Below are 26887 nucleotides of genomic sequence, written 5' to 3' on the forward strand. Positions count from 1 at the left end.
GGACATATTATAAAGGAATTGGAGGCTGGTAAGACCGCAAGGCTCTAGTCTAAGTCCAAGGGCCTGAGACCTAGGAGAGCCTCAGGTGTAAACTCCATTTTGAAAGCTAGCAGCCTGGAAACCCAAGAGGAGCTGGTGTTTCAGTTGAGTTTAAGACAAACACACACACACACACACACACACACAAAGACACATACACACACAGACACACACACACACACACCCCACGCACACACACACACACACACAGACACACACAGAGACACACACACCACACAGACACACAGACACATACACACACACAGACACACACACACACACACACAGACACACACACACACACACACACACACACACACACACACACACACACACACCACACGGGTCCCAGTTTAAGAGTTATGTAGGAGCTTCCCTTAGTCAAGGTTGGGCCAGCTTGGTTTCCCACGTAGCCCTCGTAATGACTGGTCTGAGGGGACATTGGGACCACCTACCTGCTTTCCTCTGATTACTGATTATGGATTCAGCGTTAATCTCCTCCCCAGACATTGCCGCAGACAGCCGCAGAATAATGTTGGGCCAAATATCTGGGAGGCCCATCAAGTTGACATATAAAATTAACCATCACACCATCTCCTACAACCGCCACAATTATATTGCCTTTGGTTGAGTTTTTATTTGAGTCTGTACTCTGGGTCCGAAGGGTCCAGGTGAGGGGAGGGTTGGAGGGAAGAGACGAACAATAAGAATCCTAAGCAGGGCTGGAGAATTCCTTCCACAAGGAAGCAACTTTTCCTTTGACTCTCCCTCCTAATAAATCCTGCTCACGCCCCACCCCCAATCCTTGGAGACACTGTGTGTGACTCCCCCACTCCCCCGGCAAAGGAAAGAAAGAATACAGTCCCCCGGCTCATCTGCTCCCACACCTTGGCATATGCTCCGCCTAGCTCCATTCCTAAATGGTAAAACTACAAGGGACAGCAGTCCCTTCCATTCCAGATCCCTAGGGTAGCTCAGGGGGCCCAGCCTTCCCACCCATGCTGCAGCTGGATGCGTTACTACAACATCAAAAGTGTTCCACTGGCGGTTTCAAGATTCCTAAAAAATAGATTCAAAACATCTTTAATACTCTCTGAAGAAGCGATATATCACAGAAAAAGCTGTAACCTTTAGTATTGCTGATATTATCCAGGCTGGGGGTTGGCTAGGAAGGCATCCGCAGCCAGTTCTTATTCCTAGTGGCTGTGCCTGCCGCCCCAGGTCTAGGACCCTTCCACCCACCACTGGAGGAAGCGGCTGCCCGTCCGAGTTTTCGCCTAAAGTGCTTTTATGGAATCTGAAACGACTCACAGAACTCAAAGGCGATGAGTTTCAAGAAACAGCCTTCTTCTATCAACACGATAGCCCTGAAAATACCTCTAGTCTCAAGCACTAACATGCCCTGTGTGGAATGCATTTTCCTGCTTTCTCCCCTCAATGTGGAGCTTCGAGCAGAGGCTTGAGACTGAGCCTCTGCACAGCAAAACCCAGCCAGGCAGAGGGAGAGCTCAACGGATTCTGTGTGAGCATGGTGATGACCAAACACCATCATGCACCGGGGTGTAAGAGTGTGTGGAGATCTGCAGGCCACTCCCTCGGGATCGGTAGCAGGTGCCCCACCTGGCTGGAGGAGCATGAAAAGGCAGGAAATGAGACACTTGGACTTGCTGTTCTACTTACCCTCATTTCTTTCTGAAGGTGAGCATTATGGGTAATTAACGCAAGTGGAGGGGAGGGGACAAAAGGATGGAAATAGAGCTCTGAGACGATCCCTTTACCTCTGACGAGCGAGTGACGTTCCTCCATCTGCAGGATATTCTCATTTCTCTGTCTTACAGTTTAAATCTGGCGAGACAAAATAGCCTGGGATACAGTCTCTGCTCTAATACGGAGAGAAAGCCCGGGTAGCAGGAACACAAGGTAGGCTCCCACTTAGCTTCAGAAACCAGATGTCTCCATGGGATTTTCTTGCCTCTTGCCGGGCTCTGAGTGGGCCCTGCCATGAACTACCAGAGTCAGTGATACACATCGGAAACCTCGAAGTCACAGTTCAGGTGCTCTGTGTCCTTGGGTAGATTGGTAGACTTCTCTGAACCCAGTTCCTTACCTTTCATGGGAATAGGGTGGAATAGGAGGCGGCCCGGGGGAATACAAAACAAAACCTCACCGCAGTCAGAGTGGGAGCAAAGAAGAGATGGCGGGGAGGCTGGGTGAGAGAGAGGACCCTCCCACAGTGCTGCTGGTGACAGAGTGGAAATCAGTATGGAGGTTCCTCAGATAATTAAGATAGAGTTTGCACATAATCCAGCTGTATCACTCGGGTAGAAACTGGAGGAATCTAAGCCAGCCGACAGCAGAGATTCCTGAGTATCCATGCTTATTACAGCACTAGTCACAATGGCTAAGGGATGGAGTCGGGTTCGGCATCCGCCAGCGGGCAGAGGGTTGAAGAGAGTGAGGCGTACATACACAGTTGAGTATTACCCAGCCACAAAGAACACGGCGGTTGCAGGAGAGGAGAGCAAACTGGAGAAATCACTCAAACCCAGAAAGGCAGATACCACATTTCCCATTTATTCATGGAGTCTAGATTTTTAGCCACAACAAAAAAAGGAACGATGAGGGAGGGGGACCACAAATGGGAAGGAAGGACAGGAAGATAGAGGGGGGGGAACGTGATCAGGGGACACTATATACATGTATGACATGTCTGAAACTTTACAATACAACCCACTGTTTTATAATTAATATGTGCTAATTAAACTGACATATGTACACACACATGTGCACGCGCATATGCGTGTGCACAGGCACACACACACACACACACACATACACACACACAACGTCGCATACACAGAATAACAGCTGCGAAAACCACAACCTTGGTTTGGCATCCCAAGTTCTGTTCCCCATCCCTCAAATAATATCTTCTATTATTCTTATCACTCCAGAAAATGTCTTTGTGAATTGTTTGCTTGATGATTGCAACCATGTTTCTTTTTAATAAAATCTTGATTTAAAAAGGGCCCGAGGGCACCCTACCTCGGGAGTGTGTGGAAGATAATATTTAGAGACTCGCTAAATCTCTCCCGTTAACGTGCATTGTACACTGCCGTTGTTTGTGTCTTCGACTTTATCTTTCTCTTACTTCCCTTGTAAGAACGGCTACTTGGAAGGGTTGGAAATACCAGGCCCTGTCAACCTCTGTAGCTTTCCTGCCACATTCATTGAAGAGTCAAACGGGCCCCAGGCTGACTGTGACCTTCTTCAGGGCGCCCTAGTAGAACAGAGGACTGACTGACTGGTCCCTGCTGCCTGGGCAGGAGGTGACTAGAGCCCTTGTGGGGCTGTGACTGGGAGAGGGCAGGGTACTAGGAGTGTGACATTATGCATAGGGCTTAAAGGGCCACACTACCAAAGGTCCTACAAACCCAGTAAGACTGTTCATGTTTAAGGGGACTACTGACATTTGGGATCCCGTAAGAGGAGAAATTGTGAATACAGGGTCTGCAAGAACTGGATCCCATAAGAAGCCCCATTCTCAGAACAGAAGCAGAGTGGGTCCTATGGGGCAAAGGATGGGACAGGGAACAGGAACCAGCAGTGTCTTTTTCTGAACAGAGAGGGCGGCGAAGACGCAGTGCCCTGAAGCTGGTGCTGCTGAACTGTGCTGATGTGGACATTTGAATCCAACATCCTCAGTACAAGTGCCGTCTGCTCAGTGACCCTGACAAGCGCATGGCCACCCGGCTGCAAACGAGGAATGTGTCTGTAGGGCTTTCCGATGTGAAGCCACTGAGACCGGAATAAAGGGTCAGAGCTGGTGGCAGTCACAGGAGCTGTTACCTCAGCAACCCCTCCATGCAAAGGCCCTCGGCAGATGTATCTGCTCCATTAGGCTCCCATGCCCACCGCCCTCTGTGAGAGGAAGAAGGGTGGCTCCTAGAGCTGGGTGGCTCCACAAGCAAACGCATACTGTTCTCCTGGTCACCCACAGAGCCAAGTGCAGGAGGATGTGAGCTATTTAGCAGGCCAAGTGCAGCATGGGGTTAGGACAAATGTACCAGCAGAGGCCAGTGTCAGGGCGGAAGGTGCGAGGGGTTCTGTGTTGTCAGAGGCAGGCTTTCCACCTGAAATGGGAACACTAGCACCTACTCCTGGGCCCATGAGGACCGTCTGAAGCACAGGTGAGGGCTGGTTACACCTCAGGCTGCAGCAGTAAGACGGTTTCACTAACACCAGATGTTGCCACTTTTCTCTGGACAAATGGCAGCGGGGCAAGAGGGAGAGGGAGAGGGAGAGGGAGGGCATGCTCCAGGGACGTCTGATGGTTTGAGCAGAATCTTGGAGGCATCCTGTTTGGATAGAGGCCCGGCTGGCTTTGCTCTGCAAGGAACAGTGAGTTCTGACTCTTCTGTCAGTGTCTGGCTCCTGTCACCGCTCACCCACACAGGGGCAGTTTCTCATCCTGGTGGGTTCTGGGTACTCGGAGACGCCTTCCCTCTGCTCACCAGCCTGCCCCTGCCTCTGCCCTGAGCCTGCAATGCCCTTCCCTCTACTATTTGTGGGAAGCCCATAGGTCTCTGACCTGGCGACCCCGCAATGTGGCAGCCTCTCTGTATCTCATCGTGTAAAAATCTTACGTGGAAGTGGGGTGTGGTGCCGCAGGCCTATCCTTACGGAACTTGGCAGAAAGCGCGTGAGTTCAAGGTTTCCTAGGCTACATAAGCCATTCTAGTCTGATTCGGGCTACGGGAGACCCTGTCTCAGACATACAAACAGAACAGGACGCCCCCTCACAGCCAGTATCACATGCTTACCTAGTTGCACTTATCAACATCATGAGATTCCACAGGGAAGGCATTCTCTAGACTTTGCGTGCAGTGTTCTCTATGCATCTGTAAGTCCCATTTATTGTGCTTTCAAATCTTTGGTGCCTTTGTTTACTATTTCTGTCTGCTCGTTCTGTTATTTAGAGAGTATGCTAAAACATCCTAATGATTATTAATTAAACAAAAAATTCCCTTGAATTCCATTACTTTTCACTTAATTTATTTCACGGCTATGTTCTATGGTCTTGGATGGAAGCAATTATTATTTCTAGGTTAACCGAGGTAATTGTAGATTAATTCCTTCCTTCCATTCTTTCCTCATCTTGGGAGCTAGAGCTGCTAAAAAAAATAACCATGAAATGTTCTTTCTAACCCCAGTATTAGGGACAGCAAGCCAGCTCAGTGGTTAAAGGCACCTGCTATGTGACCCAATGACCGAGCTTGGTTCCTGGAACCCATAGTCGGGAGGAAGAATGGATTCCTAAAAGGTGTGTTGAGTTTTACACACATGCGTGATAGGCATATTCATACACACACAGACAGACACACACAGACACACAGACACACACACACACACAGACACAGACACACACACACACAGACACACACACACACACAAACACAGGCATGCTTGCACACACTCATAATAACAATAACTAAATGTAAAACTGTCCAAAAATAATAAAACCTACTTAAGAAAAAATTTCTAATTTGATTTTAAAGTAAAAAATAAAAAAATATAGAAAACATATCAAAGACAACATTTACTATGTTACCTCTCATCTTTCTGCAGCCTTTTCTCTTTAATGGGTCAGCATATTCAAACCTGAAATTCTCGGGTTTGAAGCTGACACTTTTCCTTCTGTCTTGTGTTCACCCTTCTCTACATTCCTTTCGTTTCCCTTCCTTGGTCTTCTCCTGCTTGTGGGTTATGTGTTTGGTATTATTTTATTGTAACATTGCATTACTTTCTTCTAATTGCCTGGATCTACTCAGATCTCAACGTACCTACCTTTGTTCCTTGCTAATTCAAAAGCCTCAAAATAATTTAACTTCGTTTACCCATCTCCAAGCTTCTCTGACTCCATTCTCTGCCTCTAAAGAGTCTGTTCCCCAGGAAGAGGATTTTACGTTGCATAGTGCGGTCAACGTTCGTGCAGGCAGAGGCTGACTTCCCCAGTGTTTTTACTGCTCCAACTCCTTCCCCCTTTCATTAGCTTCCCTTGTCATTCCCACCCTTTAGGTGTAGATTGCTGGGTATGTTTTATTTATTCATTACTTAAATTTTTTTAACCCATACTATTTGTTCGAAGGAAGCTTTCATTGGGCATAAAATTCTAAGCTGGCCATTTCAGTGCTTTAAAGGTGACATCCTGTTACCACTGGTATCTGGTGCCTCTGCTGGGAAGTCAGTTGCGTGCCTACCCGCTGTATCTTAAAAAGCCATCTCTTGTACCTGCTGTTTTGATTTTTACCTTCGTTTTTCATCGTTGGTGGTTTTACTCTGAGTACCTTGCTGCCTCTTCTCTTCAGTTATCCCTCTTACTGTTTCTTGCTTTTGTGACTTGAAGTCTTCAACAGTTTACGGATGGCGTCCACCATTCTCTCTTGAAATAATCAATACTCTGACTCATTTTCTTTTTGCTTCTTGGAGGTCCAGTCTATATATGATGGACATTTTCACTGTAACTCCAGTGTCTCTCACCTTCCTTTTCTGTATTTTTTCCCCTTTGGTCTCCCTTCTGGATGCTGCATTTTAAAAAAAATTCTGATTTATCTATTATTAATTTGAGACAGGGTCACACTCTGTAGCCCTGGATGGCCTGGAACTGGCTGTGTGGACCAGGCTAGCCTTGAATTCACAGAAACCTGACCGTCTCTGCCTCCTGAGTGCTGGGATTAAAACACGTACCAGAACTTCTAAACTTCTGATTTTTTTTTTTAAAAGATCAGTCTTTTGGTTGGCAGTTCTGCTTCTGGTCGCATCTGTTAAAGTCACCATTAGAGTCTCAGCCTGACGTATTATGGAGTTGCTTACTACTTACTTTTTCTAAGAAAACATACAGTTGCTTGTTTTTAGCTAAAAATAAAACCAAAAAACAAACAAACAAACAAACAAACAAACAAAAAACCCAACCCTCCAAATTTGTCTTTTAATCCTTCGAATATGACATAGCACAGTTTAACAATAATCTGGTCACTTCAGTGTATCTGAAGCCCCACTGTCTCTCTCAATAGTTTGATGCTTCTGGACTAGAGACAGCTGGTAATGTTGTTTTCCCACATCCAGCAATTGTGTTCTGGATTCTGTCTCTGCACACCACATCCAAAAATACTCTGAGGCCTAGGATGCCATATTCCTCCCAACATTGTTTGCTTCTGCTGGGCATCTGGGCACACTAGCAACATGGAATCATCTCAATTCAAGATGATTCGAAGTAAAGAGGAAGCCCTTGAGGGAACCCAGGAGTGGCTTTCAGAGTCCCCCCCACCCCTCCCGACTTTCAGAACCAGCAGAGGGGTCATCATACCCACTGGCTCTCTTGGCTTACTGTGGTTTCTAATCCCTGCCCTCTGCTACGGAACCTAGCTATAACATATCACCCACCTGTCCCACCCCCACTGTGGGCTTCACTGCTTCCCCTGATCTAACTGCACCCCACCATCCCATCAGTTTTCCAGAGCTTTCAAGGTCATGGTTGTCACACACTGCTAGCCTTCTTATCATCCTCAGTAGAAGGCTGGCCTGTTAGGATGTTGCATGTCTCTCTTAAGTTCCTTCTAAGCCCATTTTTATATCCTAGCATAAAGCGAGGTAACTTATAGAGGAGGTTCTACCTGTAGGCCCAGGGCTCCAACGAGGGTCTGAGTTCGAATCCAACCCGGAGTCTGATTCATACCTGTCACGTGCGTTAATGGCACAATGTTGTACTCCTTTAACTGCTTTGTGCCTCAGTTTCCATAGCCATAAATATAGATGAGAGACATCCCCCCTCCCCCAGGCTTCATGTAAGGATTACCAAGTGACCAGGCCAAGTGTCTGCTTTAGGTCTTGGCACACCCTATGGACCTAGGAAACATCTGTCATCATTGTCATTATCACTTGAATGTCTCAAATCCTCCCATCCCCCTCTCCCCTGGTATTACAGACATCTAGGCTACCTACATCTCGGCTTTCTGCCTGTGTTTCCGTGCTGGCGTTCCTGCTCCCTGTCTGCCTTCCTGACCATCCAGAGAGAGGATTCTGAGATTGCTGCGACAAGGAACTCCTTGTGGGTGACTTTCCACAGCCCTTGGGTGCACTGCCCAGTGGTTGCTCCTCTAGGGGTGTCACCAGCTCCAAGGAAGTGAATGAGCTACTTCTCAGTCCTCAAAGGAACTAAGCTTGCTTGCTACTTGGTCTCAGCTTACCAGATATTCTCAACCTTCCTAATGCTGAAACCCTTTGATACAGTTCTTTGTGCTATGGCGACCCCCAACTGGAAAGTTATTTTGTTGCTACTTCATTAATTTTGCTACTGTTACGGACTGTGACATAGATACCTGATATATGCCAGGTGGTGGTGGTGGTGTGGTTGTGGCCCACAGGTTGAGAGCCATTGGCTTAGACATAACACCCACAGGAGCAGCCATGCAGTGCCTTCCCTGGTCACCGCAGATCATGGCCACCTTGCTGTGGTATCTTTAGCCCACACACGTGAGTGAGGGTGATTCTACATCTACACACTCTGCATCTAGCACACTGCCTGAGATATTCATGACACCTAACACACGTTTCTCAAATGAGCAAATGACTGAGTGATCCACAAGAGAGGTCACAGACAAAATAGAACCCAGTGCCAGTCATCACCTCTCAGTAACCAGATCTTCTGGAACCAGCATTCATACGAACTTAGGTAGGGTTTTCATTGCTATGAAGAGACACCATGACCAAGGCAATGCTTATAAAGGACAGCATTTAATTGGGGCTGGCTTACAGGTTCAGAGGTTCAGTCCATTATCACCAAGGCAGGAACATGGCAGCATCTAGGCAGGTATGGTGCAGGAGGAGCTGAGGGTTCTACATCTTCATTCAAAGGAAGCCAGGAGCAGACTGTCTTCCAGGTGGCTAGGAGAAGGGTCTCAAAGCCCATCCCCAAAATGACACACTTCCTCCAACAAGGCCATGCCTACTCCAACAAGGTCACACCTCCTGATAGTGCCACTCCCGGGGCCAAGAATATTCTAACCACCACACATACTGACTTCCTTTGTATTGTTCTATTTCCGTTCCTGGCACACAGCTCTCCAAAAACCTGTAAACATTTTGTTTCCTAATTGCTTATCTACACCTTAATCACACAGTGGTTTTATTATTATTAGCATCATCATCATTACTGTTATTATTGATGGCGATAAATAAAACAGCATAAAAGTATTTTGCAGGGGGAAAAAAAAACCCCGATTGTGTGATTTAGAATTTTTAATCACTCTGAGTTGGGGGTTTGTAGCGAATGTTCTGTTTGAGGATGGATTATGCCCAGTGTCACCCCAATGGGTTTGGTATCTGAAGGCTCCACATTGTAATCTGCACCCTGAGGGGCCCACCGCGCTCAGGAAAGCCATCAAGTCTCGTAGCTATCTGGTTCCCATCAGCATCTTGTCCTCCTGATGAATGCATTTCAATTAAAGGATGAATTTACCCGAGCGAATGCGAGGTGTGTATTTTGTGAATTATAGCTCTAACTTTGAATGAAAACAAAACAACAAACATTTTCTGAGCTCCTACGATATGGCGGGCATTGAAGACAAGACAAAGGGGGAGGGGGCTGAGCCCTACCTCCAAGGAGATCCCGGCGTCTTGCTGGGGAAGGAGACTCCACAAAAGAAGTACTGCCAAGGCGTTCGAGCCAACCAGCAAGACCCCTGGGCATGCACAGCTTCCACACTGACTGACACAGGTTCACTCCCTTCTTAGGACGCACACTGGCCAGATGGTTTAAAAGAAAGGAACCTCACAGGACAGCGATCCAAGGTGAAATGTTGATGTAGATGCCGGTTCTTACTCCCAGCGGTCTGGGAAAAGTATGAGGCGGGGTCTCATAGGACTCCCGGGCTCGTCTGGATGGCCGAGGATGGGGCATTCCGTTCATCCAGAATGGCTGGTAAATGATAGCTGTCCTCCCAGCCTGGACCAGTCTGGGCTTGCCAGCCGTTCTGCAGTGGCTGGAGCTCTTTGATCTCTGAGGAAAGGCAGTGCAGCCCTTGCCAAGCTGGAAGGAGTCACTGAGTGTGGGGACAGCTGCCCCTATGCCTGGTCTGATAGCAGGGAATCCCCTAAGGTCACACAGATCAAGACAGTGCCTTTCCTCAAGGTGGTGACTGAGTTCCTCCCCCAAGACCTCAACAAAGGATTGATAAAGCAGGTCCAAGGTCACAGAAAGCTGGCCACAATCCTCAGGACCCTAGAACCATGGGTTATACCCAACCTACGGCCATTTCTATGGCCAATGGGGACATTGGGGATGGTTTTCACGGCCTGCCTTTCTCTTCTGTACCATCCCCGAGATGGATATGGGTTTTGCTGCCTTTGTGTGGATACTAAAAGGTGACATTTTTGGGCCAGTTACTGATAACCTCTTCATCGAATCATCAGCTCTCCCCTCTCCCATTGTCTTGCCATGGGTCAATTTCAAATCACCCGAGGCCCCTTAAGATGTTTGAGAATCTAAATTGACTGAAGGGATAAGTTGGGGGCATGAGTCTCACAAGGACAGGGCCTTGCTCACATAAGAAATGAGTCCAGACCCCCTTTGATGACTGAGATGCTGTAGCTAAGGAGATAGATCAGTTGGCAACACTCTCGCTGGGGACCTGAGCTTGGACAGCCATCACCCAGGAACAAGCTGGATGTGGGGGTGATCATGTGTGACCCCAGCACTGGCAAGGCCCAGAGCAGAAACAGGACGATTCCAGGGTTTGCTAGCCAGATAATCTTGCTGAACTCTTTCGAAAAATGAAGGTAGACAGCAGGAGAGGAAGACATCTGCTGTCAACCTTAAGGCTTCACACCCACAGGCATGCGTATCCACACACTTGCATACACATGGGTACAGGCAGCCGTCTGCATGTGTGCACGTGTACACACACAGGAGTGTGTAGACACCGAGTGTGTAGGTAGGATGAGAGTTGGTTTCCGACTCTCAATTAAAAACGACCTTTTCATTTGGCCCAAGACTGGAGCACTGGGCCAGATTGTGCATTCTCTTGGACTCCCCACTCATGCCTACCCCACTCCTCTTGGCACCTCTTAAAGAGCCTAGGGAGAAGAGACCCTTGTGTGGGGTCAGCTCTTTGGTCCATCTCTGATTTCCTGCGTTCTCGGGGTGGCCTGCTGGCCCTCTCAGAGTTGTCATCTCCTTACTTGTTGAGCTGCCATTCTCTATTGTGACATGTGAATGGTGTGATGGCATCAACGTCCCTGGGCTGGAAACCAAATCCCAGTGTGAAGGAATTAGGAGGTGGGATGTCTGGGGTCATGAGAGTGGAGACTTCGTAATGGGATTGGTGTCCTTACAAGGGGCTTGAGAGCCCAAAAGCTACCACTTCTGCTAAGGGATGACAGAGAAAGGATAATATCTATGAACCAGGAAGTAGCCTGTACAGACACCAAGCCTTCTAAAGGCATTTTGATCTTGGGCATTTATACTGTTTGCGAACCACCTAGTTTATGGACTTCTGTTAGAGCAACGAACGACAAGGGATTGAGACAAACTTTGGGGAGCTTCAAAGGCACTAGGATAATGCTGGCCTCTGGGGTCAGCTCAGGGGGTGCCAGGCTGCTGTCTTTGCTGACATGCCCATAGTTGCCTACTTGATAGCCCACCCATGCTCCTAGACAAGATTCTCTCTTCTTCTCTTCTCTCCTTTCAGCTTAGCTTCAGAAGAAGAACTCTGATAAGACCAACTCACACCAAGCTGTGAATGATTTGTTCCCTCCGGAGGTTAAAACTGCTAATTGCGTTTTATAAGAAAAGGAATTTCATAAAGCGAACATTTAATTGTTAAATTGGTCAGGGTGAATATGGAATTTTGGGTATCTCCCTCAAGATGCTTGCAGGCGGTACCTAACACCGGGCCTCAGATCTCCTGGCTTTGGGGAATTGAGAAGCTTCTGGAAGAAAAGGCAGAGGCAGAGGGAACCACAGGAAAGGCACTCACAGTCATACAAGAGACCTTCATAAAATGACATCAAGAGGCTTCCTTACCTCCATCAAGGCTGACCAGAGACAGGATTTCCAGCCTCCCTAAACACCTGCTATGTGCAAGGTCCAGTTCTGACCGGGAGAGCAGACTCTGTTTGCAGTACATATGTGTTTAAAGCCTATCTGGGGAATAGGGATGTAGCTGAGTGGTAGAACACTCACTTAGCAGATGTGAAGTCTTGGGGTTCCAATCTCCAGCATCTAAGAAGGGGGAGGCATGGCTGGGGACATCGCCCAATTTAGTGAGTAACTGTTGCACAAGCTCAAGGACTCCAGTTTGATTCTCAGACCCCATATAAAAGGCTGGACATTAGGTACAGGCTGGGCACCCCAGCTCTGGGGAGTTGGGGACAGGTACGTTCCTGGGGCTTGATGCCTGGGTAGTTTAGCTTACCTGGCAAGCTTCAGATCAGCAAGAGACCCTGTCTCCCGACAAAGCGACTGTACCCAAGCAATGGCACCAGAGGCTGCGCTCTGACCTGACACGCTCGCTCACACAAGTGCACGTATGCTGTCACAGATACTCAAAACTGTACACACCTACACAAAAGAATGTTTTGGAACCAGCCATTCTCTTCCCCTTCCCTCCCCTGTCACGGGTTGGCTCCCACCCCCATATACTCCATTTTTTTTCTTTTATGAAAGGTTTGCGGTTTTGCTGGAGATGGGGAAGGTTGTGCAATGCTGCAGTACCGAGGAGACAGAGGTTTGTATATAACTCCTACTTTCATTATAATCCTCTTTCTTCAGGCCCAGAGGCTAGGATATGTGTCAATTTTCATGGGCAGTTTAATCAGTAAGGATTTACATGCTCTGCAAATAGGACCGGAACAGAGAAACGGAAGGAGGAAGGAGCAGGGTTCTTCAGTCCTGTCCTTCACAACATAGTCTCCGACAGGGATCCAGGGCTCTTCCCTGTTTTGTGGAGGTCTAGCCTGGTCCTCTGTGGACCACCTATAGCAATGACAACCAACCCAGAGTGGGAATCATCCAAAGGAAACATTCTTCTGCCCTTCATGTGCTGGGGGACTTGCTCCGGGGTCTTACAGGGCAGTAGTCAGAGAGACCAAGTCAGGCCTCACTCCAGAAACAGGAGCAAGTGAGTCAGTGAGGGTACTTGGCTGACCAACCCACAGGCCCTTCTCCATCAGAGAGGCCTGGCCTCTGGCCTCTCATTGGTGAGAAGGCATTTGCTCACTAGACCCTGACGGCAGCCTGGGTGAGGACAGAGTGCACGCATGAGTCATGGCGGCCAGCCACGGAGTAAAGAGGCTGGCTGGGAGAGAGGAGCAGTGCCCCCTGAAGCACCACAGGGCTGGAGTGGAATTTATACCTAGTTCTAGGCCCTTCGGTATTGTTCCCACTTCTGTTTCTCGCTCATATATATATGAGCATTAGCCAAAATGCCCCAAAGTGACTTGGGCTTTCTATTCAGCAGATGGACAACAGCTCCCAGGGCCTGAGACCTCAGGGTATATTCAGTGTTGGAACCAGAAGGAACAGGTCCCCATGTCCACCTCCAGGGCTCCTGCTGCTGCCTGCAAGGGATGCTGTCTCTCATGAAATCTGCCACTTTTATCACATCAGTTCTTTTCTCCGGTGACACTCACGTCCCAGTGGGACCACTTATCAGCAAGCCCTGTTTCCAGCAGCACCTGCCTCAGTCTTAAAGCAGGATTTATCTCCAACTATTCAGGCATCCTTGGTATCGGACACTTCATGCTGGATGGCCACAGAGTCCCCTCTGGGGCTATGCCAGCCCTTGGGTATTAAGGACCTGGCCACAGTAGGACGGACTCCCCCTTCACATGCTCAGGCCTGAGCCCATGGAACTGACTTCATTGGTCAGCAGTTACCTCCTTATAAGTCCTCCGGATACCTCTGGGCACAATCCTTTAGATGGACGACAGGGACAACATTAGGTGGCTAGGGAGAGCCCTGAAGCTCCTGTACTTAGCTCGGTGATAAACCAAATGGGTACACGTTTTCCTTCTGGACTGTTCCTGGAGCTGCATGCTATCAAGACCGGGCTGGACACAGTGCTGCCTTGCCTGGAAGCGGATGAGTGGGTTTTTGACTCAGTTTATAGCTTCTGTGGGTGTCAGCAGCAGGGCCAGCAGCACCAGAGTGGAAAAGTCTCCTCTGGCTTGGCCCCTCTACCTCTCTCTTTCAAAAATGAGCTCTTTCAGAGTTCCTGCTCTAAGTGCCCAGTGCCATCCGAGAGGCCTGGGCTCAGAGCCCACCCATAAATCAAAGCTGGGCTAGAAGACTCCAGGGTTCCTCAAGTTCTATTGTTCAATACTCTTATCCCTCGATGCAGAGCTCAAAGGCAGCTAGAGGTCTCTGAGAACTCAACGGTCCTGAGCCAGGCTGTGTTGGACAGACAGACACTCTCTGTACCAATCTTCAGGATGAAGCTCACACAACTCTTGGGTGGCTGATGAGAGGAGCTGCTATGACCAATTCCAGCGGGACGAGCAGAACTTCCTGGCAGAGGCCACACCTCTGGCAAATTTCTTTTCCCTATTGGCCATAGAAATGGCCGTAGGTTGGGTATAACCCATGGTTCTAGGGTCCTGAGGATTGTGGCCAGCTTTCTGTGACCTTGGACCTGCTTTATCAATCCTTTGTTGAGGTCTTGGGGGAGGGACTCAGTCACCACCTTAAGGAAAGGCACTGTCTTGATCTGTGTGACCTTAGGGGATTCCCTGCTATCAGACCAGGCATAGGGGCAGCTGTCCCCACACTCAGTGACTCCTTCCAGCTTGGCAAGGGCTGCACTGCCTTTCCTCAGAGATCAAAGAGCTCCAGCCACTGCAGAACGGCTGGCAAGCCCAGACTGGTCTAGGCTGGGAGGACAGCTATCATTTACCAGCCATTCTGGATGAACGGAATGCCCCATCCTCGGCCATCCAGACGAGCCCGGGAGTCCTATGAGACCCCGCCTCATACTTTTCCCAGACCACTGGGAGTAAGAACCGGCATCTACATCAACATTTCACCTTGGATCGCTGTCCTGTGAGGTTCCTTTCTTTTAAGCCACAGATCTGGCTTTCCTGCTTTCCTGGTGAAGGTATTCCATTGACCTCACATGGGATCCGGGGCAGCAGGGGGGTGGGGGTGGGGGCTGGTAGGTTGGGTGGACTCGCTGACTCAGGCACAGCCTTCAGCTGTCCAGGACAGAGTCTTCTGGAGGCCATGAGCAGCTCGGCCACTGCTGTTACTAAGAAAAGCCCAAGGATAAAGGCCTGCCTGCCTGCCTGCCTTGCATGGGCCCTGAGGTTGGGGGAGGGTATGACTCAGGAGATCCTTCAGACTTGGGGAGGATGTCAGGTCTCACTGACTGGATGTACAGCTGTCCCCTAGTTTGTCAAGATAGAGAGGCCCTGGGCTCTGGTTGCTTTCAATGCAGGGAGGTAGGATGCAGATTGGCAAGCCTCCAGAACCCCTAGAATAGGGGCATTTTGCTTGTCCAGGTACAGAGGACCAGGAATACACTTGTAATACAACTAGCTCCTTAATTTAATATTGTGTGTGTGTGTGTGTGTGTGTGTGTGTGTGTGTGTATGTGTGATTTCCTGAGATGTTAGTCAGGATTCTGCTTTCTCTATTCTAGAAATTTACCCTTTTCTGGCTGCAGGGCCATGACCTTGACAGCTTCTTGGAGTGCTTTATACAGAAGCAGTAGCTATTAACTGAAACCCATATATGTCCTAGCCTCTGGAAGACTTGGAATTCAAGAGGCATGATCCCATAGAAAAGTGACTCTGGGTCTCATGCATGTTAGGCCAAGTCAGCCAGTGTGGTAGGTCTGCACGAGAAGCTAACTACTGGGATGCTTTAGTGGAAAGGCACACTAGGCTTTCTACACTTTGTCTCAGAGTCCAGAGTACCCCTCACATGGTCTCCTCTGTCCTTTCAGAACCATAGAAGGTGAAAGGCAATCACAAGGTAGGGAAAGTAGGTCAGCTTTCACAGACTCCAGCTGTGTCTCCAACTCCCACCTGGGAGCCCAAAGTGGTCCTAAGGAGTCTGTTCTCATCTTAGGCAGGATCCTGAGGAGCCCTCAGCATCACAAACATGGCGTGTTATAACCCCAAATATGCATGCTTTCCCATGGCAAACACAGATTAAGGAGCTGGAAAAAAGTGCATATATGTGTACACACACACACACACACACACACACACACACACACACACACACACAATATATGCCAATATGCCATTTCTGACTGAGACTTTCCTCTCTTATAGCCCCATAGATGATTTCATCTCCTACCATTAGCAAGCCATTCATATATAAATTTACACACCCAGAGCACACTTGTTTGTAGGGTTTTGGGTCCAATTTCTGCTCTACCAAGGGCTTGGCTGCTCAGAGAGGCAGGATGCAGGATGCAGGACTTGACTGCACTTATCCCATACTGTTGCTGCAGGGAAGCACCGGGATACCACTCCAGGGATGGGGAAGCACAGTCTGATGTGGGGGACAGCTGGAGCTAGCTTGGGGGTCCCCAGGCCTACGAGGAAGCTGAGGCTGCAGGATGTCACAGAAGAGCTGAGAACAGAGTGAGGGCCCACAGACCAGATCTAGCCTGGGGCTGGGAGGAAAAGGGTGGAGCTCTGGCTGGTTCCATGGGGAGAGTCTTTGCCTTGACTGTGGCAGGCTTGGGCTTGGTAGTGGTTGTGGCTGGGGGCACAGAGAGGCCTTCTATGGGAGACTAGATGGATGGCTCTGTAGGCGAAGGCCTTCTCTGTGGCTCTCCACTGTGGATCCCGATGAAAAGAGGCAGTCCACGGATTTAAGGCATTTATTGTCATGGTGGAAAGTGGATGTGTAGAACCATACCCTACTTCTCAGGGTGGGCCTGAGATTAAATACCTTTTGCAGGGAAGGGAAATTCATTGGCTAAGCCCTCCAGGTCTTTAGGTACCTCATTAAAATGGAGATCTGTCTTGAGCCTACATGACCACAGGTCACATCCTGAACATGTGGAGGGGCTTGGAGTGTTGCCCTTAGTGACTGATGACCACAGACCTATGGGGGTGGCTGTGACTAGTGACAGGGGCCTGGTACTGGGGAACAGGCAAAGAAGTGCCTACCATTCATCCCTTCAGGGTCTTCAGGGTTTCCAGCCTTAGCTCAACCAGGAACCAGGCTGCCTTTCAGGGTCTCACACTCATTGAGTGCAGAAATTAGGCTATCAAGGACGCTTTCCTCCTATCCAAAACCTATTTAAAATGAACTTCATCACTTGAACAAATCTTGTATTCCCATTTGCTGAACACCTCAATGGTCCTAGGTGTTCATAAATGCTTTAGGCCTGTTGATGTTACCCTTCTTCCTCCTCCTCTTCCTCCTCCTCCTCCTCCTCTTCCTCCTCCTCTTCCTCCTCTTCCTCCTCCTCCTCTTCTTCTTCCTCTTCTTTCTCCTCCTCTTCCTCCTCCTCTCCCCACCTCTCTCTCTCTCTCTCTCTCTCTCTCTGTGTGTGTGTGTGTGTGTGTGTGTGTAAGTATTCACAGGTCACTGTAGCTCAATGAGTGGTCAGGGGCTTGCACAGACTGCAGTCTGAACTCTTCAACAATTTGCATACTTGCTTGCTATAGGTTAACATCTCTAGGGTTCAATGTTCTCAGTAGTAAAATGGGGTAACAATATCTACATTAGGATTATTGTGAGTTTTAACAAGGTTCCGAGAAGTGCTTACAGACTTCTGGATCCACTGTGGGTAAGCAGTGATGGTCACCGTGTAGTCATTTATATTCTTAGTAGAGATGGTCGGGGGTGCATTGGTGGCTTCTACTAGCTGACTTAGAGCAGAGAGCTGATCTGTAGGTGTGTGGGCTTCCTGGGAGCCATGTCTTTCTCTTTCCTTCCCCAAGAAGCTTCCTTTTCTCTGGGCAGGAGACTCTTATCCAGAGAGCACTTTATAAGAAGGGTCCCCATGTGTCTTACCTGGGAGTCAAGAAAGGCTATTTAACGCCAGGGGCAAAACTGCACAACAGCCAGGCTGGGGTGGGGGTGGAACAGGACCTCCTCATTCGGAAGGCCCTGACAGCAGGGTGTAGAGGTTCAGCCTTGATATTTGGCTGACAAAGATGCTCATTAGACCGGAGAACTGAGCTGTGAGCTCAGGTTGGAAGATCAAGGCATTTTAGCGCGGGGAGCGGAGTCCCTAAGCCTATAATGTGCTCACTCTTTCTCTACCCCATGCTTCCCCAATGATGTTAGTTAATATGGGCAGTCTGAATAACCTTGTTTCCTCCTTACATCCATGCCTATAAAAGGAGGCTACGTTATCCCAATTGCCCATAATTCATCACACCACATTCCCCTCCATCTGGAGGCTTATACAACTGTTGAAAAGTTGTCACTATAACCTATTGTCATTGCAACCTTTTATGAACCAGCCTACATTTTTATGTCAAAAATTTATCTTAATGGCCTCACAGCTCTTACCTCCAATTATTCCAGTGTCATCGACCTCCAGCTCAGCCTGCATTCCAGCTAAGATGTGAGAACAAATTCCCTCTTCAGCTCTCCCCTAACCCTGCACTTAAAATAGGAGAAAATCTCCGGGCGAGTGTGCTGCCTTGCCTGAAGTGGTACATGCCTGCAGAACATAAGAGGGACCCAAAAGGAAGGCCACGGAACGAGGCACCTGGGCAGCTGAGGTTGAACACAGAGCTATGCTAGGCAGCCGTGTGGTGGGGTGAGGGACATGGAATCTAGGTGCGGGCACAGAGGCCAGGATCCTGTGTCTTTTATTTTAAAATGGCAGACAGAAACACACACTCTCTCTGGCTACAGTATGGAGGGTACCAGAAGAAGAAAAAAAAACCCACATTTGCCATTGAGAGGAGTTCTGGCACTCATATTTAGAAGTCATATGTTTTTCTAAAATGCATCGTCTGTGTCCAGGTATACACACACACACACACACACACACACACACACACACACACACACAGTTTAGAATATAGGCAATCATAATTACTTATAATGTAAAAATCAATAGTGACTGTTAGGAATAATGATCATTTACAATATGATGTATAAAACATTATTTTTAATATTTTAAACATACAAAATATATATTAAGGTATACTATAAATATCATATATGAGGCTACGCCATTGCTTTAGGAGTTGAGGATTCCTGAAAGTGTGGCTACAGAAGCAGACACCCCCTCCCACGACTTGTCCTCTTTGTTAGTGTTGATGAAAAAGGCCCTGGCTTTCTCATTTGAAGAGCTCCTTGACATTTTTTTTTGTAGCTCCTCGTGAAGTCCATTTTATTTTCTTCCCTTAATAGGAAATGCTAAGCAGCTAAGAACGCACTCAAAGACACAGGCAAGGTAGGGGCGCCCATGGCCCTGAACCTGCAGCTGGAGGCCAGGCCAGCGTCCCTGATGCCAGCTTCACTGTTTCAAATGGAAATCAGCATTGCCCTTTTCTCTGCCTCCACCTGCTCCAGGGCCTCAGCTTCAGGAATGAGCAACCCTGGAACTGGGAAGGATGCTTGGGATAAGAGCCAAGGTTTCTTAGGGCCCTTCTCTAAGCAAGCTCGGTGGGTGGACGGTGGCAGCTTCTGAGGGGTGGCATGCCACACTCGGCATTTTCATTCCCATGCTACCTGTCCCCCTTCCTGTCCCATGAGCCACCAGACACCTTGTAGTGCTCAGGATTAGCCATTGTGGTCTATCAGGCTCCCCATACGCAAACTGCAAGTAGGGTAACCCAGGTTCTCAGAACGGTAAGAGGCCCCAGTTCATTTGGGTATGGTGGTGTAAGCCTATTAGCTTAGCATGTGGGAGGCTGAGGCAGGAGGATCATGAGATCAAAGCCAGCCTGGATTACATGATGGGACCCTGTCTACCATATCAAAACAGCAAAGCTGAAGCCTTCCCACGGATTTGCAGGCTGCGAGTCTCCATGTGCCTCCAGAGTCGTCTCTGCCGCAGATGCTGTTACCAGCTGATACCAGCGAGGGGCAATGATCTTTGTGTTCTGTGACTGTGTGGCGCTAATGGCTCTCAGACAGCCAGGCTTGGCTGCAGAGGTCCTGTGCATCATGGGATGCGAATTCAAGCAAGGAAGGGGTGTGTGCGCTTGTGCATGGTTGTGTAAGCAAGTGCGTGTGCTCTTACGGTTCAGGGAAAGTCACTCGAATTTGTATGTATTTTTTGCGTATGGTAAGCATTTGCACTTTGTCTGGGATCGGGTCTGCCCTGAGTTCAAGTTCTTGTAAGGGTCTTTGCCTTACGGATGATCCGATCCAAAAGAAAAATTCCCCTAACCCTCAGTTTTTCATCTTAAAATAGTGGTGATGATCACCTGGCCCGCAGGATTCAATGCTAATACGTGCGAGGCACTTACTCACACCTGGCAGGTAGTAAAGAGGCAACAAATGCCAACCACCGCCACGGCTGCTCCTCTTTACGGCTTCGCTTGCACAGTCTGGTGCTGATCGCTGCCGAGGATGCTCTTTCCAGATCCGCGTCCTCTGGAGCGGCCCGGCCTCCTCTCTCACTGACTAGAGCCTCATTCTGCACCTCAGAACCCAGGCAAGAACTATTCCAGAGAGGGTATAAAAGCCCTGAGCTGTACGGCAGGGGTGTGGAAGGAAGCAGGAGGAGGACTCCAGTCTATAGAAGAACCTACCTATCCATCCATCTCAGGTCAGGGCTAGAGGGAACCTTGTAGACTCTTGTTTTAGAAATGGGCAATAGTCCTGGTGAGTTTGAGACCCAACCTTGAGGAGTTCGCTGCCCTAGTTCTTCATCTCTTGCTTTCCCTAACAGGGACTCCCTTGTTGGGTTTGGTCCAAATCTCCCCCAGGATTTTAGAGCCCCAGTTCTTCCCCTGTCACCCATTCGTATGGTCTCATCTTTCTCAGAGAGCAGTACCCTCTGCTCCTGCTTGCTTGGTGGACTTTTTTTTTTCCCCAGCCGTCATGCTGTCCTTCCGCTCCTCTGTCTGCCTTTAGGATAGCTGTGATGTCTGCTGGAGCTGTCGCCATAGCTATAGGTGGCCTTATTTTGCTCTCTGACCTTTGTTGTGGCTTGTCTATCTCCATGGCAGGATTACAGGGCCTTTGTGGTACGAGGCAGAGTGGCAAAAATAGTACCTTTGAGGGTGCAGTAGGGGGCACTGTCTCTTCCCAGCGATGTCAACCTCCTCATCTGATCTATAGGGAAAATGGCCTACAGATGCCTGATTGCATTTTTTTTTTTTTTTTTGGTTGAAAGTATCTTCTGACTACTTTAAATCTGCTTCTGTGCTCCACAAGGACCCCGCCTCCCCAAAGTAGAGTCTCTGTACAATGGAGTGAGCCAGTCAACTCTCAGTGGTATTTCACTTCCTGTTTCAGGGGGAAGAGGCTCTTTTGCCCTTAGTCCTGCTGGTTTCTAAACAGTGTAGAGACGCGCTAGGCCCCCAGGCTCCTAGATGGCTGATTCAGTCCACAAGTGACTCTCTGTCAGCACCAAGGTAAGGAGGCAGGAAATCTGAAAGGGGACTAAAGTATGCACCTGCAATTTCCTCTTTCTTTACACCCTCCTGGGAAGCTGGCTTCTGAGACAAGTCTTGCTATTGTGCGTGGGAGATGCTCTGCCCCCTATTCAGAAGGAGATGCCTGACAGCAGTGTGCTCCCCTAAACACTAACTCATTTCCTCTTCTCCTTGATGCAGAAGGATGACTCAGCATGAGGAGGCCTGCTTTCTGTTTATACGTAAGCTTTGGTGTGTTCAAGGACAGTTGGCCTGGTCCTTGACAGATCCCCAGGAGGCTGCCAGTAACTCTGTCTGCTGCTCTCTGACATGAGCATGAAGATGTTCAGGTGATAAGGATGTCTCATCCTCTCCCCGGGGACACAGCTACTAGGAAACAGGCTTTCTGCTTGGAGACTGAAGCTCCCAGGGGCTCGCTGGTAACTGGAAGAGGACTCAAGAAAACCTCTGCAGAATGAAGCTGGCGCCATTTAGATCTAATATGCTTTTAATCGGATGTTTGCCCTAAGGGACAGCTTCTTGTGTGTGTCCAAGCAGAGGGTACCCGAAGCCCTGGGAGAGCCCCCGAGTGTGATACTGCTGCCCTGTCACAGGCCTGCTGCCCGGCTGGTGGGTGAGGGCATTCTATCATACACACAGCACAGTTTAAAACACCAATCAGCATCTCTTCTCCATGGCAACCACAAACAGCCTGTATGTTCCAGAGGCTATGCTGGCAGCAGACATAAACCCAGTGGCATGAAACAATGTCCTCGTCACAAACAACATCAAGCACGCAAACATCTCACGGATGCATCTGAGGAGGAAGCTACCTCAGGAAAGTCATGCGTCGGCAAGGACGGTCATGGAGTCGCCATATGATTGGGTCACCATCTCGCCATGATCCAAGAACACACAACTTATTGGTATGACAGCCTTCCCAACAGAGACGAGATGGAGAGGCGAAATGGGAGGGAACGGAGAACCTCGGCAGAGGCAAGCCCATGATGTAAGAGCTCATGAGGTCGAATGACTTCAGCACATCTGAATGAATTCCCGGTGCTGGGTGACACCGGCCTGCTCTTGTCTAGGTGCTCACCGGCAAACCGAAGTTAGGAAAAGTGATGGGCAGAGGAAGTCTACCTACCAGGACATACCAAACACTCCGTCTCTGTTGTGGTAAACGATGACTTTAATTTACAAAGCAGATGAATACTAAATCTTCATGAAATTAAAAACTATATTATTTATGTGAGCGGAAACGGAAAATGTTCCGTAGCTAGCGGCAATCCCGCTTTGTAGGAGGGACACCAAAATAATTAAAACCACTCGTGCTTCAGTAATAAATAATGATAATAAATAAATGTCCTGACCTTAAGCGAAAATATAAAATTAAAACCCATTTGGTATGTAAATTCATTCAGGACGATAGCAAGGCTTCCAGCCCAAGACGGTGTGGAATGGCAGGAGTGTTCACTACATGAATTTTGAAAGGAAAAAAAAAAATCAAAGAACAACAGCATTGTATGTGTATCAACTCATTATCCTACTCTAATTCCATCTAATGCTGTGTGGAGCCTCGAGGCTGGGACATTAATTTCCTGCGTTTTCTGTTCCACCAATTCCTCATGGAGGGCAGCAGGAAGAATTGCACTCCTGGAGGCTGAAATCAGGGGAGGCCAGAACACGGCAGGAGAGGCAGGCAGAGAATGGGAGGATCGGAAGGCAGTTTTTGACATGTTCACAGAGACAATCGGAAAAGATATTGGCACTGCCTGGCAGAGCGCTGGCTGCTGTGAGTTCTGGAGACCTTGGAATACGGACCATCCAGCTGGAATGAAATGTCCCCAGTCTTGGGTCCAGGGTGACAACAGTTCCAGGGCAGGAAGTCTGAGGACAGTCTTAATTTGGGGGAATATCGATCGGTTCCAGATGCAGATGCCCTTCCCTCTGATGGCTGATTGTCCCGCTATACAGTCTAACTGCTGCGTGTTCCATGAAGCCTGCTCTTGAAGCCCCACCCTTCCCAGGTCAGGCTAGTATAGTAACAGGGCGACTGTTACTTGCGCTGGGTGGAAAGCTCGGATGCTGTCGATGCCAGGGTCTGAGGCACTTACCAGCAGGCTTCTCCTTTGGACCATCCTCTAAGGGCTACGACCCACAGCCTCTCATTCCAATCTCGTTACTACCTTGTGAGGTAGGGCAGAGGTGGTTGTTTGCCTCTCACATTTAGGGAAACCGAGGCACTGAGCCCACAGTTGAGGAAATGGCAGGGAAGGTATTGGTGCCTTGTATCAGGCCTGAATTCTCCTTTATCAGAGACTTCTAAAACCCTCAAAGGAAGGCTTATTTATGGACAATAAGCATTTAGGGGATTACATGTGTCTCAGTTGCAGCCTGGTTCTCCTGTCCCTTATATTTAAACCGAGGTTCCTTTTCTGGAATTCAGTATTTCTAAGCTAAGTAGGAAAAATTGCACACAGGGCCCGTCTTAGGGTTTTACTGCTGTGAACAGACACCATGACCAACGTATGTTGTCTTACAAGAACAACACTTGGGGCTGGCTTACAGGTCCAGAAGTTCAGTCCATTAGCATCAAAGTGGGGCCATGGCAGCATCCAGACAGTTATGGTGCTGGAGGAGCTGAGAATTCCACCCCTTTTTCCAAAAGCAAACAGGAGAAGACTGGCTTCCAGGCAGTTAGGGTGAGGTTATTAAAGCCCAAGCTCACAACAACACACCTACTCCAACAAGACAACATCTACTCCAACAAGGTCGCACCTCTTAATAGTGCCACTCCTTGGGACAAGCATATTCAAACCATCCTAGAATCATTTTCACTGTGTTTCAAAGTCTGAATTTTGTGTGTTGATACAACTATGCAGGCAGCAGACTCCTTGGACCATCCTGGCCCTGGCCTCCTGTCTCCTAGTGCCCCCTTAGCACCTCTCCCTCTCACAACTGTTCCAAAGGAGTAGTGGGATGTACCACTCTGAGAATCTCTTGTAAGTATCACGTGTCAATAAAAAAGCCAATAGCCAATGAGCTGAGGCAGGAAATAGGAGGTGGGACACTGGCAGGAAGAGAGAGGATTCTGGGAAATAGAATATAAGCAAGAGATTCACCTGGGAACACTGGGGAGAAGGACGTAAACCAAGAGGGATCTGAACTTGGGGTAGAATGGAGAAGAGACTAGGGAGAGATTCAAGGGAGAGACTGAGAAGACACAAAAAGAGGAGACTCGAAGAAAGAAGCAGTCTGGGACTGAGGGGCAGGTAACTAACCAGGTGGTAGACAGAGAATAGTTTGAATGGGTTAAATAAGTTAGGAGCTGGTCAGGGAAAGTAAGCAAAAGCTATGACCTAGGCATTTATAATAAATAATTGGTCTCAGAGTCATCATTCTGGGAGCAGGGGCTGAGAGAAAAATGGACTTTATTATTTTTTTTACACCACCCCACCCTAAGAAATAGAGACCCCCAAAACTATGCTCTTCAAGGGGACCCAGGATCACCCCGGCACGTTGGGGAGACAGGGCCTCAAGGAGAGAGAAGGGTCTGTATGACCACCCAAAAACGACCATGTTCATCTCTGATGTGGACTGCCAGTCTTTTAGGCGGAGAAGAATGGAAGAAATCTAATCCACAGCCCGCCCACGCCCCCATGTCTGAATAACACAGGTTTGTTGTGAAAACTCAGGGCTGTGACTGATTTTCTGCATTTTTGAACCAGAGAGTGGAAACCACTGACCAGTCCGGACGCCTCCATCCGAGGCTCCCTGGGGATCGGAATGTTCTTTGTCCAGCCAAGGACTCCTGGAAATCCCCTTCCACCAGAAAGCTGAAGTAACTTCCAATTTGGGGGATGTTAAATGTCCTCGCCTGCTTCTACCTGGTCATTTCCCTGTGATTCCACAATGAATCCAAAGGCCATTGTGCTTGATTTGGAAAAACAATGTCCCCGAAGAGTCAGGAGGACTTTAAATGGTAAAATACCTCTCTCTCCCCCCACCTCTCTCTCTCCCTCTTCTCTGACTCTCCCTGTCTCTCTTTCTGTGTCTCTCTCTTTTTCTCTCCCTCTCTGTCTCCCTCTCTCCCTCCCCTCCCCTCTCTCCCCCGACACAAAGGCTTTTGGGGGTTGGGGTGGGAAGACAGCTGCCAGCCAGCATATCCTGCCTGGTAAATTTTAGGCCAGTGAGAGGCCCTGCTTTTTCAAGAAGCAAGGTGGGTACCAGAGGGGTGACACAGGAGAGGTTGAGCTCTGGTCTACACATGCAGGCACATGTCCACACGCAGAGACAGAAAAACACATACACACACAGACAGAAACACAGAGACAGACAGAGAGGGTGGGGGAGAGGGAAAGTGATATCTCTGGGGTCAAGAGCCAAATTTCCACACCAAGCTTCGAGCAGGGACACATCAACTTCCCTGTAGGAGGAGTAGGAAGAGAGACCCAGAAACAATGCCTGGGTGAGGAGTGCAGAACAGTAGCAGGAAGGGGAACCTTCAGGAGGGTATTGGGCTATGAAGGGTCATGGGGTCATGTGGGAGAAGTATGACAAGTGCTCTTGAGCCCCATGGCTTGCCCAGAAAGCAGAGTGTGGATCCCAGGGAGAGCTGAGATGACAGAGAGGCGGGATGAATGGAGTCCAGCTTTGCCCTTGTCTCTTTCAGCGGACAGCCTGGCACAGCCTAACACGTGCTCACTGGGGCCGTGGTCTGAGTGCTTCCCCTCAAGATCTAGCGTACTCCAAGGCGACAGTGTGTGAAGATGGGGGCTTTGTTGGTGCTTATGTCAGGAGTGTGGAGCCTTCCTGAAGAGGATTAGGACCCTACGCCAGGTTTTGACATACCCAGGAGGTACCATATTGGAAGGAAAGGGCCTCTCTTGAACATTAACTGTGCTAATGCCCTGATCTTGGACTCTCTGGTTTCTAGAATGTATGTGATTTACAAGTCACCCAGCCTAAGATATTTTGCCATAGCTCCAGGGCGTGGCTACCACACAGACAACTCTGATATCTGTTAAGTCTCAAACTGACCTCCCATCTTGGCATCTCTAACTTCTTTTCCTGGGTTAATATTTCATCTTCCTGAGAGTTCCTTTTTTTAAAAAGATTTATTTTTATTTAAAAAAAAAATACATGCGTATGTTTGTATGTGTACATGTAAGCGCAGGTACCCACAGAGTCCAGAAGGGGGCGCTGTGTCCTCTGGAATTGGAGCTACAGGCAGTTATGAGGTATCTAGTGTGGGTGATCGGGTCTGAACTTG

The 26887-nt window shown here is 48.7% G+C and overlaps 1 protein-coding gene and 2 long non-coding RNA genes across 8 annotated transcripts in view; 2 read left to right on the top strand and 1 right to left on the bottom strand.

Moving 5' to 3' along the window:
• Klhl29 (kelch-like family member 29) overlaps positions 1-26887 on the bottom strand; it is a 304127-nt gene that overhangs the window by 85077 nt on the left and 192163 nt on the right. The window lies entirely within an intron of this gene.
• LOC148005132 (uncharacterized) lies at positions 1420-9559 on the top strand. Of its 2 annotated transcripts, none has more exons than XR_015622896.1 (3): positions 1420-1737; positions 5253-5362; positions 8024-9559. It is a non-coding gene; the product is annotated as an uncharacterized LOC148005132 (long non-coding RNA). The 2 variants fall into 2 exon arrangements; XR_015622897.1 differs by lacking the exon at positions 1420-1737 and adding an exon at positions 1751-1959.
• Positions 21472-26529, top strand: LOC120103500 (uncharacterized). The gene is made up of 3 exons (XR_015622895.1): positions 21472-21612; positions 21814-25597; positions 26288-26529. It is a non-coding gene; the product is annotated as an uncharacterized LOC120103500 (long non-coding RNA).

This window comes from Rattus norvegicus, chromosome 6, assembly GCF_021556685.1.
Source record: "Rattus norvegicus strain SHRSP/BbbUtx chromosome 6, alternate assembly SHRSP_T2T, whole genome shotgun sequence".
NCBI lineage: Eukaryota > Metazoa > Chordata > Mammalia > Rodentia > Muridae > Rattus > Rattus norvegicus.